General features: G+C 41.3%; 1 protein-coding gene across 3 annotated transcripts in view; it reads right to left on the reverse strand.

The window, feature by feature from the left end:
* Positions 1–19,539, reverse strand: part of ELP3 (elongator acetyltransferase complex subunit 3) — a 198,205-nt gene that overhangs the window by 131,356 nt on the left and 47,310 nt on the right. The gene's annotated exons all lie outside the window — the stretch shown is intronic.

Raw genomic sequence — 19,539 nt, forward strand, 5'->3', positions numbered from 1 at the left:
TTATGTTCAATTAAAACATGACAAAAGCTAATGTTTTTGTAGTATTATTTTAAGCAGACTGTGTTTTTCTATTGTTGTGACTTCCATGACGTTTAGAGCGCATTTTATGGCCAATTCATGCAAAACTCCACGTAATCCCAAAGGGTTCACATACTTTTTCTTGCAACTGTATGTGGTTTTCAGGAAGCCCACAGGTAGATCTAACAAACATTAGTTTGGAATCTTGGGAAGCAAGATGATGGAAACATATTTAGTCAATAACAATTTTCACACTCTAATGGAACAGAACAGCTTTGTAATGGCTACTGATCATACTTGGGAGAAACCACATACAGATATACCATAACATTTGCTTAGGTCAGGGGTAGGCAACCTCGGCTCTTTTATGACTCATGGACTTCAACTCCCAGAATTCCTGAGTCAGCATAGCTGACTCAGGAATTCTGGGAGTTGAAGTCCATGAGTCATAAAAGAGCCGAGGTTGTCTACCCCTGGCTTAGGTCAATGTATTTAAAGTCCAATGCATACAAATTCTGTACTACCGTAGAGTCATTTTATGAACAAAGCTTCTGGAGATGGCATTTTATATTTTGATCTCTAAATGGTTAGGTTTGAAATGTGTTGGTCCAAAACAAGCAGTGCTGCTATGTTTCAAAGAGCTTACTTTATCGAAAAGAAATCAGTAAACCCCCCAGCAGCATAGGTTTTCAGGATACAAGTCAGGCCTGCTAGCCATGACACAGATATTCTATAAGGGTCATGACTGATTTTGCCAGCACAAGTCCATTTATTGTAATTTTTCCCAAAACCTTCTTCCACTATTATTATCACTAATGACATCAACAGACCTCATTCATTCACACCCTTGTAAACCTGCTAGCATAAATAAGCAGGATGCAAACTGTACAAATTAGTAACGTTGATGCCAAAAAACTGCTGTTTTTCCATTATTGTGAGGGTGCCTACTCAGCTGTGCAGCTGCAGCTTTTCTTTCTAGGGGCCAGACAAAGAGGTGATTATCTTGCCTTGGCAGGATAAATATCTATAGAATTGGTTTACTGCTCACTCTGAGTAACTAAACAGAACAAAGTCAAATGGATGAGAAAGTGACAGTATTCCAGAAGATGGATCTCTGTCCCATTGTTATGTGAAGAGTAGGCAGGCAGGTAGAAAAAGCAGAAGCTTTCAGGAGCGTTAGGAGTTAAAATTGCAGAAGACCACAAAGGGCTTCTCCCAACCCTTTTATTTCAACAGGCTTTTAAACACTAAACAAGCTACTGTTTATTGATTGATTTAAATTTGTTGCCCTTTAATGTTGCTAGTTCTAGTATTTCATGCAATGTTTTCTCCCATATATTGATGCATTATGCATGGGGGCGAGGTGGGGATTAGGCAGATGATGTGCAGGGGTTCAGTATAGACACTCCCACTTAACCTTTTCACCCAGTTGTTGGAATTACAGTACTCCAAAGTAGAATTCCAGTTTTTGGACACCAGCACTAGCTTCATTTTTCTGATATATGTGATAGTAATTTTTTTTAAATGCTAGGTAGCTACAGGTCAGAATTTCATGGTGTCCTGTGTCCAGGAAAACTTTGAAGCTAGTAATGATAAGAAAGATTCAGATAAAAGCTGGCAGTCTGGGAATGACAGTTCAGTGGAGAAGTCTGAGAGGGACAGGAAACTCTCTCTCTCTCTCTTTGTGTGTGTGTGTGTGTGTGTGTGTGTGTGTGTGTGTGTGTGTGAGAGAGAGAGAGAGAGAGAGAGAGAGAGAGAGAGAGAGAGAGAGAGAGAGAGAGAGAGACAGACAGAGAGAGAGAGAGAGAGAGAGAGACAGAGACAGAGACAGAGACAGAGACAGAGACAGAGAGACAGAGAGAGAGACACAGAGAGAAAAAGACAGAGAATGCCAGGAGGCAGAAAAGGGCACTATGAAGAGAAACTGTCCATTCAATACAAAATTTATAACCCTTCTTACAAACAAAAGGAAAGTATTCCCAGTACTTTGTGGCTGGTTACACCCACTGCCATGACAATTTTTGTGGCAACAAGGACACAATGCAAAATTTCAAATTGGGCCTAAAAGCTTGAAAATGTGTAGTAGTCTCCTGTGTATGAAAGTCTATCGTATTGTTTTTCAACCTTGCCACTTCAAGATGGGTGGACTTCAACTCCCAGCATTCCTGGGAATTGAAGTCCATCCATTTTAAAGTGGCCAAGGTTGAGAAAAACTGATCTATCACATTAAAATTATCTTTGTTGCTACTGTGTCTCTCCATGGTTCCCTCCAATTACTACTTTTTTCTCTTCTGTGGATGAGATGTGGGAGATCCTAACTGATCAAGGATTACTAATGAAAGAGTTAAATTCGCTACAATAACTAGTTAATCATAACTGACTGGAAGTCAGCGTTACTGAGAATATGTTCTGATGTAGGTCATATCAATTGAGAGACAGAAACATAGGACACTGAAAAAATGATCAGGTAAAAAGGGCGTTTTTTAATTTTTAAAGAAAATCTTCAAGAAAACAATAAAAAAACATAATAATAATGCTCTGAAGAGGGTTGGATTTTTTGGTCCAGCTCTAATCGGCCTAGCATCTACCCAGGCAAGTATTCCTGCCATGGTGATTGTACAGGTTAGATATAACAGGGAGCAGCTTAATGTTATGCTCCTCATTCAGGAAGATGAAAGACTCTTTCATGCAGCCATCCTTATCTATGCCTGCATTCCTGACAAAATAATGAACTGTTGGCCTTGGAATAATACATCAAACAACCAAGACTGATTTTTGTTGAGTGACTCCAAGTTGCCAGGACATAAAAACAGTCATTTGACATTTAAATGTACAGATGTAATAAACTGTTTACTTTCTCATGAGACTTTATGCTAAGTCTTTCCTTCCCCAACTGGCTCCTGCCCCCTCCAAATCAAATGAGGTCATTTTTTTTTCATTCCCTTTCCTTTATACAGATAGTCCTTGACTTACAACCATTTGCTTAACAACCATTCAAAGTTACGACAGCATTTAATAAGTGACCAATGACAGGTTGATGCATTTATGACTGTTGCAATGTCCTCATGGACATGGGATTGTGATTCCAGCACTTCGGAAACTGGCATGTATTTATCATGTTTGCAGCATCTCGAGGTCACCTGATTGCCATTTACAACCTTCCTTGGGGCTTCTGACAAGCAAAGTCAATGGGGAAAGCCAGATTTGCTTTAGCACAGTATGATTTGCCTAACAGCCATGTCAAAAAAGGGTCATAAAGTCAGCACGACTCATTTAACAACTTCATTAACAATAACAATAATAATGTTGAAAGGGACCTTGGAGGTCATCTAGTTAATTGTTCTAACTGTCAAGAAGTTTTTCCTTAGTTCTAGGTTGCTTCTCTCCTTGATTAGTTTCCATCTGTTGCTTCTTGTCCTGGCTTCAGGTGCTTTGGAGAGTAGCTTGACTCCCTCTTCTTTGTGGCAGCCCCTGAGATATTGGAACACTGCTATCCTGTCACCCCTCACCCTTCTCTTCATTAAACTACACATACTCAATTCCAGCAGCCATTCCTTATATATTTTAGCCTCCAGACCTCTAATCATCTTTGACAGAAGTTCCAGTCCCAATAGGGGTTGTAAGTTGAGCACTACCTGTATATGCCTAAGCACATACACATACATAAAACTTTGTTACTGTAAGAAATACTGTGAAAGACAGTAAACATCTTGGAATAGGGAGGCCAAAAGCATGTTTTCAATGCTTGCATATGTCACAGATATACAACAAACACCTCAAAATGCTTGTTGTACATTTCACGTACAACAGAACAGGTCTGCCATCAAAAATAGCACATCAGTATATTCAGAAATTAGGAAGATGTTTAGATGCAAAAAACAACAACAACAACCCACAGAAAGGAATGTAATCAGTATACCACAATTGCAACAAAGTTAAAATGGAAATGGTGAAAAATCTAAATACAGAATTGTCTGTACTCTTTGCCACCTTTTCAAGGTCATCTACATATTTGCAGCCTATATCTTGGAGTCCTAATCTTTCTCAACCCATCCTGAAACTCAAAACAGGCTACCTAAGCCTCCTGCATAAAAAAAACCCCATTTGACTTCAGGGATCCCAAGATAGGCCCACCTTTTGGGCCATTGTACCAGCCTGCACTTTCCTAAACCCCTGTAAATATTTATTTATTTTATTTATTTAGTTATATTTATATACCGCCCTATTCCCTGAGGACTCAGGGCGGTTTACAGGGAATTAAAAATCCAAAATACAAAAATTAAGAACCAAATTAAAAAATATTAAATTGACCCTGTACTCAATTAAAAAGAACCCCAAATTAAAAATTTCTCCTCAGTCTGGGCCCGAGAGCTCGAAGAGCCAGGTCTTCAGGCCCCGGCGGAATGATCGGAGGTCGGGGGCAGTTCTCAGCTCCACCGGCAGCTGGTTCCAGAGGGCAGGCGCTCCCACCGAGAAGGCCCTATCCCTGGGTGTCACCCGCCGGCAATCTCTTACCGGCGGGACCCTGAGCAGACCCTCCCTGTGGGAGCGCACTGGGCGAAGGGCGTTTGATGCCGGCAGCAGGTGTTCCCTCAGATATCCCGGACCCAGGCCATGTAGGGCTTTATAGGTGATAACCAGCACCTTGAATTTCACCCGGAGGGCAACCGGAAGCCAATGCAGCTCACGGAGTAGAGGTGTTACATGGGAGTATCGGGAAACCCCCATTACAACTCGCGCGGCCGCATTCTGCACCAGTTGAAGCCTCCGAGTGGTCTTCAAGGGCAGCCCCATGTAGAGAGCGTTACAGTAGTCCAAACGGGAGGTCACAAGCGCGTGAGTAACTGTGCGTAGGGCGTCTCGGTCCAGATAGGGACGCAACTGGCGCACCAGGCGAACCTGAGCAAAAGCCCCCCTGGTCACGGCTCCTATATGGTCTTTGAAATTGAGCCGTGAATCCAGGAGGACGCCCAAGTTGCGAGCCCTATCGACGGGGGGTAACACCTCACCCCCATCATTAAGGATGGAATAACTTGGTTAACCCGAGATGCCAATATGCACAGCCACTCAGTCTTGGCGGGATTGAGACGAAGCCTGTTTCTCCCCATCCAGACCTGAACCGCCTCCAGGCACCGGGACATCACGGAGAGGGCATCACTGGGTTGGTTCGGGGTGGAAAGAAAAAGTTGGGTATCATCAGCGTACTGATGATACCCCACCCAAAAACCACGAATGATCTCGCCCAGCGGCTTCATATAGATGTTGAACAGGAGAGGCGAGAGAACCGACCCCTGAGGAACTCCACAAATGAGAGACCTCGGGGCGGATCTCTGCCCTCCTGTCAACACCGACTGCGAGCGGCCCTGGAGGTAGGAGGAGAACCACCGTAGAACAGTGCCTCCCACTCCCAGCCCCGAGACGCCGCAGTAGGATACCATGGTCGATGGTATCGAACGCCGCTGAGAGATCTAATAGGACCAGGACAGAGGAGCAACCCCTGTCCCTAGCCCTCCAGAGATCATTCACCAGCGCGACCAATGCCTGACCAATCACTGCTGAAAAGGTTAGTTTTTTCAATTGCTGAAGATCGTCCCATGTCATTTTGAGAGAAGCATTACAAAACTGTAGCGCAACTCTCCCAATAGATTTAATATAGTTAAAACACATGCATGCACATGCACACACTTTCCAGAATATTCCAACTAAGCCTGGGGAAGAACAAGAAAAATCCCACCAATCTATGTGATAAAGTTCCCATCACTTTGCATCCTTGTCCCATAAAAGTATGGTAATTTCGAAGTTGTATGTAGGGCATCTCTACACCTCCTAGTTTTGTGTAGTGTTCTAAAATCTTCAGGGATTAAACTGTGGAGATCATACCACCCAACAACACATAAAACCATCAGAAGAGTTTTAATCAGTCTGAAAATATAGCAAAATTTTATTTCCCATTGGTGAATTAAATACCTCTGAAATACATACCGTCTATGGATGCTCCCTCATTCTTGCTCCTTGATATTCATTAACATTCCAGATTTTTATTTGTGAGGCACTTTACACTGAGATTAATTCAACAGACCTCTTTTCTGTGTTTTTAAAAATTGCTTTTCAAAACTACCTAGGTCAGGAGCTATCATTAAATAACAGCAGCCTTGGGCTTCCGGTGGCTCCACGGCGACGGAGACAGCCTTCCCGGGCTGCCCGCGGCTCAGCTGTTGTTTTTTCGCCCGAAACAGCGCCGATCAGCTGTTCGGGCGAATTTAAAGCCCCCTCCTCGGGAGAAGAGGAGGGGGTGAGGCCCCAGGTAGGGGTAGAGTTCTCCGGGGCCGCCTGAGCTTGGAGCTTGGGCGGCTGAAGGATTGAACTCCCCCGAAGCCTGGGTTGCTCCCAGCTGGCCGGCGTCTCTGCTCCGGACTTCTTGGAGCAGAGCCAGGCGTCTGCGACCACCCCTGCCTGAAGAAAGGACTATGGATTAAAGGAGCAGGCAGAGCGGTACAAGAGGAAAAGGTGAAGAGGATTATTTTATTATACTCTCGAGCTTGATGGACTTTTTAAACTTTAAGTGAAAGTGCGTCACAATTGAAAAGTAAAAGATGGCGGCTAAACCTCCCCCTAAAACTCTTCGGAGTGGTGGATCTTCTCCGGTGCAACAATCATCATTACAGGCGTTGCACCCTCCTGATGTACTGACACCGAAGGACTTACGAGATGCTTTGGATAAACATGCCCAGGTACTTTTGGAATCAATTAATCAATCAATGGGTGATAAATTTGCACAGATGGAGGAGAAATTGGAGAAACTGGAGGAGAGAATGGAAGAGAGGATGGAACAGAAGTTCAGCGTGATGAAGGTAGACATTTTGTCTTCAGTGCATAAAGTGGCGGAATGTGTGGAAGATCTAGATGAAAAAGTGGATGATCTGACTCAAAAGAATGCAATATTAGAAGTTAAAGTACGGGAGAATGAAAATTTAAGAGATAAAATGGAAAGGGAGTTAAGCCTTGCTCAATATTACCAGATGCAGTTTGCTGTTAGAATCAGAGGTTTAAAAGAGAACATTAAGGAAGATTTAAAGCAGCTGGTTTCTGAGGCTTTCGAAGTGGTATTGAACCAGCCAGCATCTGAAATAAGAGCAGCTATGGATAAAGTGTTCCGTGTTAACTCATGGATTGCCAGACAGAGAAAGTTGCCTAGAGATGTGGTGGTTTACTTTGCAAAAAGAGAAATTAGATATGAAGTTATACAAGCTGCCTATGATGCTAAAGTTGTGATTGCTGATCAAGAAGTCTTGGTTTTAAAAGAAATTCCTCCAAAGATTTTAAGGAGGAGGAAGGACTATACATTTCTTGTGCAAGAGCTCAAGCAACGAGATGTAAGGTTCAGATGGGAGATTCCAGACGGGCTGATGGTGATGTATGAAGGTAAAAGGTATCGGCTGATTACTGTGAAGCAAGCGCGTGATTTCTACAATACTGTTTTAAAAGCAACCCCATTAACACTTCTGGAAGCTGCAAAGGGATCTGGAGAAGGAGAAGGAGAACATCAAGAGGATGAAACAGAGGAAAATGGTGCTGGAGGAGATCAAGCTATAACTTCTTTGGATGATCCTAGAGAGCAAAGGGTAACGCGTGCTGCTTTAAAAAGAGCAAAGAAAATAAAAGAACAAGACCAGCAAAAGTTTTCAGAATCTTCACAACGTACTCATAGCCAAGCAGTGGGAGGAGCACGGCCTAAAGAAGATAGTCCTATCAAAGCAGTGCTTCAAGAGCTTTGGGAAGATATGCATGGCAACTAAATTTTTGACTTGGAACGTTAATGGACTAAATTCACCACAGAAGAGAAAGAAAGTTTTTCAATATTTAAAACAATTCAGGATAGATGTTATATGTTTGCAAGAAACGCATATTAGGGTTATGGACCAAAAGTTTTTATTGAACTCAAGACTGGGCACGCACTTTGTTGCCTCTGCAATGAATAAGAAAAATGGAGTGGTTGTTTATATTAAAAGTGCCATAACAGCGGACTTAATTGAAGCAGACAAGCATGGAAGATACGTACTGATAGACTTGTTGCTAGAAGGCAAAAAGACGCTTTTAGTTGGACTGTATGCCCCTAATCAACAACAACAACAGGCTGACTTTTTTAGTTTACTTCATACAAAGCTTACCCAGTTGGATTATAAATCTTTTATTTTTATGGGGGACTGGAATGATGTTTTGGATGTACAGATGGATAAGGCTGGAGCTTTTAAGCGCATTCCAAGTCATGCTAGACTGCCTAAATCTTTTTTTGAAATGAAGGATGACTTGGAACTGCGAGATATTTGGCGTGAGAGACACCTGCAGGAAAAGGATTATACTTTTTATTCTGATAGACATCAATCTTTTTCGAGGATTGATTTTATTTTGGTGACTAATGACTTTTTTTTGAGGACTAAAAAGGTGAAGATTTGTGCAAGAACTATCTCTGATCATAGTCCAGTTTGGTTAGAGATTGATAAGGAGAAAAGAGATAGGCGCTCGTGGCGCGTAAATGAGAATTTGTTTAGAAATCAGAGAAATGTGGAAGAATGCAAACAGCGGATGAAGGATTTTTTTGAAACTAATATGAACAAAGGTACCTCTATGGATATGGTGTGGGATGCTAGCAAGGCATACATGAGAGGGGTGTTGATATATATGAATAACAAACATAGACGTGCTGTGGAAGCTAGGAGGAAAGAACTGGAGAACGAAATAAAGGAAAAAGAAAAGGCTTTGATTTTGAACTCAGAGGATGTAAAGACTAAGGAGGCTATTAAATTGTTAAGAGGACAATTTGATAAATTAATGGCTGACCAAGTGGCAACCAATCTGCGGTTTGCCAGGCATAATACTTTCTGCAACGCTAATAAACCAGGTAGATGGTTAGCTTATAGATTGAGGAAAAAACAAAGGGCTTCTAATATAGACAAGATTGAGCATAAAGGAAGGGTTGTGTTTCAACAGGACCTTATCAAGGACGCTTTTGTGGATTTTTATTCTAAATTATATGCTAAGGAGAAAATTAATGAAAAAGACATTGATATGTATTTGGAAAATGCTAGCATCCCGGTTCTTACGCAAGTACAAAAAGAAGGGATTAATCAACTGATCACAGAAGAAGAAATTTTTACAGCAATTAAGGAATTGAAGGTGGATAAAGCACCAGGTACGGATGGCTTGACTGCGGCCTATTACAAAAATTTACAATTAGAAATGATAAAACCGTTAAAGGAACTGTTCCAGACAATCCAGAGGGGGGGAAAGGTGCCACCGTCTTGGAGAACAGCTTTTATTTCTTTGATTCCGAAGGAAGACCAAGATGCTACTCAAGTTAAAAATTATAGACCGATATCGCTTTTAAACACAGACTACAAGATATTTGCTAAGGTTTTGGCTAATAGACTGATGAGGGTTCTGCAACAGGTGATTCATGGGGATCAAACGGGGTTTATTAGTGGTAGGCAAATGAAAAATAATGTGAGGCATATAGTTGATGTGTTAGAGTTTTTGGAAAGGAACAACCAGATTGCTGCGGTGCTAATTTTTTTAGATGCTGAAAAAGCTTTTGATCAATTGAATTGGAAATTCTTGTTGAAAGTTTTAGACAAAATGGATTTTGGGGAAAATTTTTTACAACCGATTAGGGCATTATATCAAAAACAAACTGCCCGAATTATAGTTAATAATAGCTTGACAGAAGCATGTAATATTGAGAAGGGCACAAGGCAAGGGTGTCCGTTATCGCCCTTGTTATTTGTGTTAACATTAGAGATATTATTGGTTAAAATTCGGAATTCGGAAAAAATTAAGGGGATTCAAATTGGAGATCAGGACTACAGATTGAGAGCATTCGCAGACGATCTGGTTGTTACAGTGACCCAGCCAGAGAACTCTGTTGTGGACCTGATGGAGATAATAACACAATATGGGAAGGTTTCTGGATTTAAGGTTAATGTACAAAAAACAAAAATTTTGGCCAAAAATATGACAACACCGCAAAAGGCCCTTTTAGAAGGATTAACTGGATTTGAGATTGTTAAAAGGGTTAAATATTTGGGGGTGATTTTGTCGCCCTCTAATACAAAACTATATAAAAATAATTATGAAAAACTATGGGGGAAAATTCAAAAAGAATTGGAGAGTTGGGAAAAATTGCAATTGTCTTTGTTGGGACGGATTGCAGCAGTAAAAATGAATGTCCTGCCTAAATTTTTATTTTTATTTCAAATGATACCGATTCTTAAGAAAGATTCTAATCTGGAGGAATGGCAGCGAGGTATCAACAAATTTGTGTGGGCAGGGAAAAAACCATGAGTTAAACTTAAGATTATGCAGGATACTCGTGAGAGAGGTGGCCTTAAATTGCCTAATTTTAAATTATATTATGAAGCTGCTGCATTAGTAGGAATAAGTGACTGGATTAATTTGACGCAAGGGAGGTTATTAAATCTTGAGGGCCATGATTTGTTGTTTGGCTGGCATGCATATTTGTTGTATGATAAGAAGGTAGACAACGTGTTTAGGGTGCATATTTTAAGACAGGCATTGCTGAGAGTTTGGAAGAAGTATAGACATAAGTTAAGCTGCAAGATACCATTGTGGGCAATTCCAAAACACGCAATAGAAAATATTCATGCTGGCTTCAAACATGATGTGACTACGTACAAGGAGATCCTCAGTTTGGAAAGAAATGTTTGGTGTTTGAAATCATATAGCCTCTTGCGAGAAGAGAAGGTTGTTCAAAATTGGTTTCAATATACTCAGTTACGGGCCAGGTGGAAAGAAGATCAGAAAAATGGATTTGCAATGATTGATGAAAATTTGATAAAGCAAATTAGAAATCAGGGACCAGCACATATCAAACGGATATATCTTGCATTGATAGAGATTGACTCAGAAACAGAGCTTGTTAAGGATTGTATGATAAAATGGGCCCAAAACATCCAGGAAGTTATCACAATGGACACGTGGGAAAAGATTTGGGTGAGGAACGTAAAATTTACTCAAGCTCAAAATCTAAGAGAGAACTTTTACAAAATGTTTTATAGATGGCATTTGGATCCTAAAAAGCTTGCAAGTATGTATCCGAATTATCAGCCTAAATGTTGGAGGTGTGGTGATGAAGATGCAACATATTTTCATATATGGTGGACATGTAAGAAGGTTAAGGCTTTTTGGATAAAAGTCTGGTGGAATATGCAGAAGATTTTTAAACAGAGGATAAAGTTCTGTCCGCAACTTTTTTTGTTGGGAATAATTGCAGACGCTACAGTTGTGGACACCAAGTTGATGTTGAACTTAATTACGGCGGCAAGACTTTTGATAGGTCAATATTGGAAGAAAGTGGAATTGCCGACCATAGAAGAGTGGACTTTAAAGGTTTCCGACCTGGCAGAGATGGCGAAGATCTCGGCCTATTTGAAAGATCGTTCGCAAGAACGCTATATTATGGAATGGAGAAAATGGATTGAGTTTATCCAGAACAAGTATAGGGTTAAGAAGTTTTATGTAGCATTTGAATAAGTCTTCTTTCGTTTTTTTTCCCTTTTCTTATTTTAGTTTCTTTTTATACATATTCAATATTATTAAGGCTTGTTTTATCCTATATAAGCTAGAGAGTGATGGATTTTAGAGTTTATAGTTGTTAGTATATGATTGTTTATGATTGCTTTTTATATATATACCTTGTATTTAGCTCTGGGAAGTCGGGGGGGGGGGAGGGGGGGAGGGGGGGAGGGAGGGGGGGGAGGAGGGAGGGGGAAGGGGGGATTTTTAATGGAAAATTGTATTTTAAAACTTTTCAATAAAAAAAAATAAAAAAAAAATAACAGCAGCCTCTTTCAGTATAAAGTGTGTGGATTACCATCTGGGTACCAAGGATAACATTTCTAAAAATCAACAAATGGTATCAAAATATTGGGTATTAGAATGTATATCTAAATGTGGATGCAAAGTGGGAAACACCAGAATTCCTTACACACATAGTACATCCTTGAAATAAAAAAACCCCAAGTTTAAAGCAAAAATTAACATTATTTTGAGATACAGCTTGTATAAAAAAATGGTTGGGACAGCCTAAAGTCAGTGCTTTACCTACATTTATATAAAGGAATGTGGAAATTATAGACAGAGATTCTACAGTCTGGGGAAGAGGTCAGCTTAGGGGGGAACATGACTGACAGTCTTAAATCTGGTTATGGTTATTTGAGAATTCTTCACTATCATTTAGACTACAATGTTTACTATTACTAGAGTAATAATGTACACATTAACTCTGCTAGCAAAAAAAAAGTCTTTCAAGAAGTTGGGTGATTCCTTGGAAAGGCAAATGAGTTCCTGAACTAGAGAATCTGATACAGCTGACTTTTTCCTCTGCAGTTATTTCAGAGATTTTAAAATGTCAGTGATGTTACAGCAACAATTAATCCAAAGGCAGAGCAGAGGGGAGGATAGCAAAGGTTTATCATTCAACTCTCAAAATTGCCCTGCACATTTTCAGTTGATGAGTCATAAGCAGCCCAAGGCGGGGGAACAGTTTTACCATTCATCAGCTGGAAATGAAATTAAGGTGCAAGAGAAAAACGGCACAGAGTTTTTTTTAACACAGGAGGCTGCCCCACGTAGTTCATGACAAAAGCAGATGTACCCAGCACATGTTCACAGTTTGTTTCCCTTGTGCTATTCACTGAGTGCCAAAGATAAGAGATCTGAGCACATGGGGCAGAACAGAACATTAGCTGTTGATACAAAAATTAATACATTTTCCATGCTATATGGAATTTAAATGCCATTCCCAATCAACAATTCTGGGTGGTTTAAATCCAAGTCTGTAGCTTTTTTTGAACCAAGAAAGGAACCAGCAAAACGTTACTACTGCAGAGGTCCTCAATCTTTTGGGCACCAGGGACCGGTTCTGTGGAGAGAGGTTTTTTCACGGACCAGGGGGGAATGGTTTTGCATACTGCCTGCATCCTACGGATGGGGACTTTACTTGTTTGCACGGACAGGTTTCTTGCATACCACGGACCGGTGCCGGTCCATGGACCGGGGCTTGGGGACCTCTGACCTACTGTATAGTCCTACAACTGCAATTGTGCATGGAAAAGTTGAAGCTGTACTATGTGCTAAGACATGTTCTTTTAAATGATGCTTTGTGGTATAAACCAGGGCTTCCCAAACCCTGGGCTGTGGTCCACTACCAAGCTGTGACCTATTTGCAACCGGGGGTGCAAGTGGTGGGCTGGCATGCACCTATGTGTGTACAGCTAAGTTTGTGTGAGTGGTGGGCTGCCGCATGTGCACACACGTGCTGCCTAACTTGTACAAGTCAAACTGTATGTGTATACGTGTGCGCACTAGCCCACCACTTGCATAAATTGAGCAATGCGCACGTGTGAGCACTGGCTTGCTGCTTGCGTGGCCTGGTTCCCCTCTCTCCACCTGCTCAGCTGCCAAACTGCAAAGGTTGGGGATCACTGGTATAAACTGCAACTGTTGGAGCTCACTCATTCTAAGATATAAGCCACAATTCACCTGATGTGCTAAACCAAAGCCAAAGAAAATCTATTAAGACTTTATGTCTTTGACTTGGTTTAGCATGTCAGGTGACTTGTGGCTTATATCTTGGACACTACCAGGATGGTCATATATTTCTATTTTAAAAGAATGTACAATCTCTAAGGTCAAGGAAAAACATGAAGTCCAAAAACATTCAGTGCTTTGCTGCCCAAACGCTTATTTATCACAGGAAAGAAACAACAAGTTTTAGAAGACTCAAAGAGATATTCTCAGCCACTGTCTAGAGCAGGGGTGTCAAACTCAATTTTATTGAGGGCCGCATCAGCATTGCGGTTGCCCTCAAGGGGCCGGGTGGGTGTGGCCAGGGTGGGTGTGGCCTACTGGGTGGGTGTGGCTAGAGTGCGTATGGCCTACTGGGTGGGCGTGGCCAGCTCTACATCGTTCGCATCAAGGGTGCCTATGGGGGCCTGGGCAGGAGTGGGACAGATCTGAGGGTCTCTGGCAGGAGGAGGGTCTCTGGGCCAGGGCCAAGGCAGTGGGGGCCGTTCCCTCACTGTTTCCAGGATGGCTTCGCGGGCCGCATGAAACCACTTCGCGGGCCGGATCCAGCCCCCGGGCCTTGTGTTTGACATGTCTGGTCTAGAGATTATGCTCATAGGGTGCACAGTGGGATTCCCCCTCCCCCCAGCAGCCCATTTCCACACTACTCCTTTTTGTTGTATTAGCTTTTCCTGCCAAACCATATTTTCTTTGGTTTGGGAGAGCCTTTCTGCTAATGGATGGACGGACAGATGGACAGGCATAGGGCTGAGTCCCTTTACATTATTTCTTTCCAAGATTTCATTGTGCCGGAAACAATAAAAAATGAAGACTATTAAACTGTTCAGAGTTTAACTGAGTGCAATTTGTTTGCAATTAAAGTTAATATTTCAGGCATTTATGGATTGCTGAATAAAGCTCTTGTAAATATTTTTTCAAGGCACTGCTGCCGAACACCTTGTATCCTGCCTCTGCTAATCTAAGAGTGAAAAAGGATCTTTTTTGTAGAATTATTCCTTCTGCAAAAATGGCAAGTTTTTAAGGGGATGTTTGTCAGTTTCCCAAGTCTTTAAGAGATTTTAAGAGATTTTCCCTGCATGTACAATAATGGGAAAAATACCTTTCCTCTCCTCATCCCTTTTATTTATTTTTGGAGGTCTATAGCTTAAGGCCTACGAAGTATTGTTGTAGCATTGTTGTATGGAGATACTTCTTTGTGTTCTAGACTTACTGAAAAAGTAGTTATGTGTCCATGAGTTAAGTACTTATGATGGGGATAGGGCAGTGGTGAGATTCAAATATGTAAGCAACCGGTTCTCTGTGTGGATGCTCCTTCTGGAAGTCCATTCTGGGCCTGGGCAACAAAAAAAGTAGCTACCGGTTCTGCCAAAGTGGTGTGAACTGGCTGAATCCCACCACTGGGATAGGGGTGGAAATGACAGAGGTAACCATTACTAATTATGGTGTGGAAAAACAGGATGAAGTGAAATTCCTTTTTTCTCTTGCATAATACTACAAATTTCAACACTATATTTACTATTTGTTTATATTGTAGATGATCTTGTCTCAGTTTATCCTCATAATTTTTTAACTTATTGTAATTGGGTTTTTAATCAAAGTTATAGGGGTTTTAGATTTTAATTAAGGAAAATTTAATCTATTTTAATTGCTATTAATGTTTGTATTGTAATGTTGTTTTAATTGTCTTGTGAACCGCCCTGGGTCCTACGGGAGAAGGGCGGTATATAGGTTTAATAAATATAAATATAACAATCCTATGGCATTAATTAGTCGCAAGAGATAACATAAGGATTAAATAACTGAGCGAACCTCGTGGCTAATTAGAAATCTGAACCTGGATTTTCCTAATCTTAGTTTAGAACTTGAACCACTCAACTTCATTTGTTATCCAGGTATGAAAATCTAGGTCATTTAATGACTAGGAATCATTGATGGTTAGGATCAGGGCTTTTTTTCTCATAGAACGCTCAGAACGGCGTTCCGGCACCTTTTTTTTTTTTTTTTACAAAAAAAAAGCTCCGTCTGAAAGCCTATTGCACTAGGTAAGTAAGAGAGGACAAGGAGTGGGAGGTGGGTTCTGCAGAGTCCATGTGCACTCCTTCCTTGTGCTCACCCGTGTCAGCCAGGCTGGTGGCCTACCTGGTGCTGGACCTGTGCCACTGTCGCCTCACCCTGCATGCCTAAGTGGCTGCCCTGCATCGCCTGGCCCGCCTTGCCTCCACTGCCCGCACAGCACAGCCCCGCCATATAGAGCGGGCCCTGCTGCTCTCACAGCACCAGCCACGCTGGCTCTGGCCCTGGGGGGCAGCCCACCACCAATACCTCTCGCACCTGTGACTGCAGCAGCACCGCCACCGCCCCCCCAACCCCCCGCCTCCTGCGCCCACCAAGATGAGAGTTCCAGCACCTTTTTTTTTTTTTAGAAAAAAAACACTGGTTAGGATACTAAACAAAAGAAAGAAAAACTTTTTCACAACTTCACAGTTAACTATGGAATCTGCTTTCAAAATATCTAGTAATAGATTACTAGATTACTAGTAATCTAGTAGGAGATTACTCTCTAGGAGATTACTTTAAACCTTTAAACAAAATCATGAAGGTCACTAATTAGGTTACTAATGGCTACATTTTTTTTTGCAATATATCTTCCTTGTTCCTTCCTCATATCATGGTCAGCTCATCTCTTAATACCAGTTTTGGGAATGTGAATATTGCATTCATGTTCTTCTTACTATAAAAAGAGAACGCTGGACTAGAAAGGTCCTTAGACTGATTCATTATGGTTCTTCTTTGATAAAGCTAGATACATATATCTAAATTTCATGAGGATTTCATGCGGGACTTTCTATTGCTAGCAAACATCATGGGTACATCTATTGAGATTTCTAAATTCTGAAGAGAGAATTTCAAAAGCAACTTTTTGTTTACAGTATAATAATAAATTGTACACATAAGCAACACATAATTCACAACACTGTTCCAGAACTTCTACTGTAAACAATTAACATCAACAGGGCCAAAATTAGAGGAAACTAGAGAAACAGAACGCATATCCCTTCAAGTGCCGCAGATTCAGCAGGGGAGTTTATAACATGATCAGATTAATAGCTGGCATAAATCAACTGCTCACCAAAATTAATGAGGTTTTTAACACAGCCAGCATTTCAAGACTACATTAGGCAATAAAAAGCACACGTGTGTTGTCACAATACAAGAAAAATGAGGTGACCTGGGGGGAAAATGGAAGGGGGTGTGTGTCATGAATCAACCATGCTGTCAAAACAGCATTGAAAAAAGTAATAGAAGTGGAAGATGCACACTTGGGATTCCTCTTTCTGCTGCTTTGTCGTGTATTAACTACAAACTATCCTTTTTCTTAGACTTGTCTTCATTTTAATATAACGAAATTCCATTTGATTGGATGTTAATGGAAAGACTTTACATGAAGCAAAGCAAAGCAAATCTCCACTGTGATTTATACAACTTCCATAAAAAAGTAATTACCTGAATGATACAAATATGTCATTTACATTTTCATTGATATAATATCAACATTATGCAAATGTCAGAAATGAATGTAAATTTATTTATGTAAAATTTACATGATGTCATCAGACAAATGATGTAAGTCCAATGATAACCTACTCTGGTTCTTCCTGCATTATATTCAATCAGTCTATTAAAATGAGGTTTTGCTGAAATAAAATAAAACACACTTCAGGCATGGAACTATGTGACCTATTAAAATACAACTGCCAATTCAAATTCTCTAACCAATGTTCTAATTGTATCCTGGAGCTTGCTGGTGATGGTGGTGTGTGAAAATGGGACATGCCTGGTCGCTGCTGCCTCTTTGCCCCCAGTCCACTGCCACCGCCGAATAGCCTGAATACTGCCGCTGCTGAATGGTCCACGGTGGCAAGGGATATGAAAATGGGAAGCCCCCAGCCACTGCCGCTGTTCTGCCCACCTGCTCACTCACCCTCACAGCTCTCCCTCCAGCCACCCGCAGTGAGTTGTCCCTGTGGCAAATTGGCTGTGTTAAGTTATCCAGAGGCAACTTGGTGACGGTGAGTTGGCAGAGGTGACTTGGTGGTGGTGAGCTGGTGGCAGTGAGCTGGCCACACCTAGTAGTCCTAGACCCCTTTGACTGCTTGGCCTTTAATACCTAGTAATGTAATGCTACCTTTCAACATTGGGTATCCTGTTAAATTATTGTAATTATATTTATGAAATGCAGCTGGGTTCACATACTATACTGAGCCTTAAATATGGTTTGTTTGATTTGGCATGTTTTGCAAACCTAGACAGAGTATTTCTAAATGATAGCTGATGGCATAGTATGTTATTTGTTCTTCTTTATTTGCCACCCACCTTGTGGTACAAGGTGACTCTTGTTTGATGGTTAATGGTACAGAGTATTGTTTGAACCCTGCCAATTAAGTAATGGTGCTAGTAATGGTGTTCAAAGCCCTCCATGGCATGGGGCCGGAGTACCTCAGGGAACATCTGCTGCCGGCATCAAGCTCCCTGCGCCCTGTGCGTTCCCACAGAGAGGGCCTCCTCAGGGTGCCACCGGTCAGAGAATGCCGACTGGTGGCCCCCAGGGGGAGATCCTTCTCTGTGGGCACCCCGGAGCTATGGAACCAGTTACTGGTTGAGCTCCGGACGGCGCCCGATCTGCGCTCCTTTCGCCGCGATCTGAAAACATATTTGTTTGAGCAAGCCGGCCTGGCCTGAGGGGGGATTGGTGGGTTTTTTTATTATTTTTATTGGGGTTTTTTACTATGTATCAATTGTATTTTAATCGGGCATGTATTTATAGTTATAGTTATAGTTATAGTTTATTTGATTTATATACCGCCCTTCTCCTTGGTAAGGACTCAGGGCGGTTCACAGGGCATATATAAAAAAGACAATACAAAAATTAAAAAAGGATTAAACCCATGCCCAATTAAAACGATAATACAAATTTAAAAACAATTAAAAACCCATAATCCCCCATCAGGCCAGACCAGCTATTTCAAACAGGTGGGTCTTCAGGCCCCGACGGAAAGTTCGGAGGTCTGGTGCCATCCGGAGCTCCACCGGCAGTTGATTCCATAATGCCGGAGCGCCCACAGAGAAGGCCCTCCCCCTGGGGGCCGCCAGTCGGCATTCCCTGACTGGCGGCACCCTGAGGAGGCCCTCTCTGTGGGAACGCACAGGGCGGAGGGGAATCTTTTAGTTTTTGTAAATTTCTGTGTTTTATTCTTGCCCTGTACACCGCCCTGAGTCCTCCGGGAGAAGGGCGGTATAGAAATATTAATAAATTAAATTAAATTAAATTAAGGTTTAGACCACAAAGACTTGACAAGCAACCAATGGCTTACCAAAATATGTGAATTAAATTATACCTTTATAGTATTAAGCTTTTAAAATTACCACTGGACATAGCAGCCAGTGTTGCAAAAATATTAGTTGTGAACAAAATAATAATTTGTCTAGCTGTAGTATGTTTGATAAAATATTCCTTTAGCTTCTCTTGAACCTATGGTCCTGAGCAGTTGTATTAGTATTAAGGGAAATAGTATAATAATGTTATGAAAAATGCCCTTGATATACAGGAGCTACTATATCTCCAACCTATGCTCTTTCTTTCTTTCTTTTGCTAAAGTGAACTCTGATTCAGCTCTGAACTTGCTAAGCATAGATTTCTGCATAGGTTACTTAGTTCATAGCTTTGTATTATCTCTTTGTCCACAAAATCATCAGTGCTTTGTCCAACATTTGACTTTTAAGAAATAATCACGAATATTTTTTGTGTCAAATAGTCAAGCATCTGATGAAAAGGCTTGGTAATAAAAGGATATTCAAAAGAAAGATCATGCTTTCATTGGTTGCTTTATTCCTTCTCCTTCTCCAGGCCCTGATGTCTCA

The sequence above is a fragment of the Vipera ursinii genome (assembly GCF_947247035.1).
Source record: "Vipera ursinii genome assembly, chromosome: 1".
Lineage (NCBI taxonomy): Eukaryota > Metazoa > Chordata > Lepidosauria > Squamata > Viperidae > Vipera > Vipera ursinii.